Source organism: Canis aureus, chromosome 34 (genome assembly GCF_053574225.1).
Source record: "Canis aureus isolate CA01 chromosome 34, VMU_Caureus_v.1.0, whole genome shotgun sequence".
In the NCBI taxonomy this organism is placed as follows: Eukaryota; Metazoa; Chordata; class Mammalia; order Carnivora; family Canidae; genus Canis; species Canis aureus.
The window spans coordinates 24,502,326-24,504,354 of record NC_135644.1 but is presented as its reverse complement, the minus strand read 5'-3'; the positions used below and the strand labels follow the sequence as shown (position 1 = coordinate 24,504,354).

The window sequence follows — 2,029 nt, the reverse complement described above, 5'->3', positions numbered from 1 at the left end:
CGGGGCTCCTCATAGTAGAAGTAGAATGACAGTGTTAGTACGTCTTTCCATTATTGCAGAAACTCTATTTTTTTAAAGTGCCTTTAGTAGGATTCTGGGAATTCTCTGTAGGTTAACAGTGGGGCTCCCACCATTTAGAATTCTTTTCTCCTAATGAAAGGAGTCTGAACCCTTGAACTCTGTCAGAGACTTAGGCATGTTCCCTGGGCCTGATTTTCATCCTCAGAAAATGGAGGTCAGATACATGTCAAGAATAAAGGAAGGGTCAGATTAGAGTACTTAAAGACTTTGTACATATCCAGATGACATTAATGTGTTGACCATAGTCTCTGGAAACTGCTAGGCACTTGGTGAGTGAGTGAACTGACAAATGAATGAATAAGTAAATAGTGAGTAAAAATGACAGCAAATATCCAGGGAAGCAATTAATTATATGCATGGTAAAATATCTTACTTTCAATGTGTTTGCCTGGAGTAAATGGAGATTGTTATTAACAAAATATAACACTTCCCTAATGTGTTCCTTTTCCAACAGACTAAGGCAGTATATTTGGTAATGCATTTTCATAAAGAAATGACTACTGGAGATGCTAATTTAGGATTATAAGGATTTCATTTTTCTTATAAAAATCAGCTTTGATTATGACCACTTTACTTGATGATAGGATCTGTGAATCTCAGTTTGATAAAAGTGTGAAACAACATAGGGGAAAACCATGTCTGTGTTCTATCTCTGTGATTACAACTATAGTGGGTTTATGAGCTCAGGTTTTCTTTATTGTCTCTTACTCAGCTTCTGGCTTTTGGCATCTTTTCCACTAGATTGAAAGATAAAGGGGCAAAAATTCTAGATCTTTGTTGGGATTCCTTCCCCGCCCCCAACACCCACACTCAGTTCTTAGGGTTGTGCCAACTTTATGGGAATTACACAGTACTCCGATTTGGGGGAGAAAGGGTACAACTTGATTGTCATTCATACCCACAAAATGCGACTGTGATACCCTTTATCCTTGTTCTTATGGCGCGTCCAGAGGACACCTTGGCTCATGCTCGGGGCACAGGAATTTTCTGGGTAAGGTTGTGTCAAGTCTGACTTTGCTACATGTATGCCCTGCTCCCTTTCTTCTCTAGGGTCTTCCTCTGTGGAGTTTTGCTACCATCTTGAGATCTTGTTAGGCTGTACTCCTCTCTCTCATCCCAGCCCCTCTGCACTATCTATCCTTCACTCCTCCTGCTACTCTTTCACCCCCATGAAGAACTTCTATGTAGCAGAGGGGTGATCCTTCTCTACATTTCTTCTGGACAGGTAGTCTGTGGTTTTTAGTGTTACAAATGTGGGGAAGTCTTATAGGGTGTTTCCATGTTTTGCTCTGCCACTTGTCTCCCTTATAAAGAACTCTCTGCTTGAAAGAGAGAAAGGGAAAAAGAAACTGAAAAAGAAGGAAAAGAAAACCCAAAAAGAAACCTTTTTAAATTCATAAATAAATACCTCAAAATAAAAACACAGACTGAGGGCAGCCCGGGTGGCTCAGCAGTTTAGTGCCGCCTTCAGCCCTGGGTGTGATCCTGCAGGCCTGGGATTGAGTCCCACCTCAGGCTCACTGCATGGAGCCTGCTTCTCCCTCTGCCTGTGTCTCTGCCTCTGTCTCTCTCTCTCTGTGTTTCTCATGAATAAATAAATAAAATCTTTTAAAGCACACACGCACGCACACACAAACACACACAGACTGAGATGTGAATGGGAGCTAATATTATTATTTAATATGTTCCAGGCACTCTGCTTGATTCCTTCTGATATATTACCTCATTTCATCAGCAGAACAAGACTGTGAGTAGATGTACTTATCACCTTTTTACAATCAGGTTAGAGAGATTAAAGAACCTGCTCAACATTAAATTTGAAGTCAGGTGGTTAAAATTCTAAATTCTGGGATGCCTGGGTGGCTCAGGATGTGATCTTGGGATCCAGGATTGAGTCCCACATCAGGCTCCTTGCAGGGAGTCTTCTTCTCCCTTGGCCTATGTCTCT

The 2,029-nt window shown here is 41.3% G+C and overlaps 1 long non-coding RNA gene across 1 annotated transcript; it reads left to right on the top strand.

Moving 5' to 3' along the window:
- Positions 1 to 857: 857 nt before the first annotated feature.
- Positions 858 to 1,828, top strand: LOC144304811 (uncharacterized). Its single transcript, XR_013371778.1, has 2 exons — positions 858 to 1,072; positions 1,773 to 1,828. It is a non-coding gene; the product is annotated as an uncharacterized LOC144304811 (long non-coding RNA).
- Positions 1,829 to 2,029: the final 201 nt, after the last annotated feature.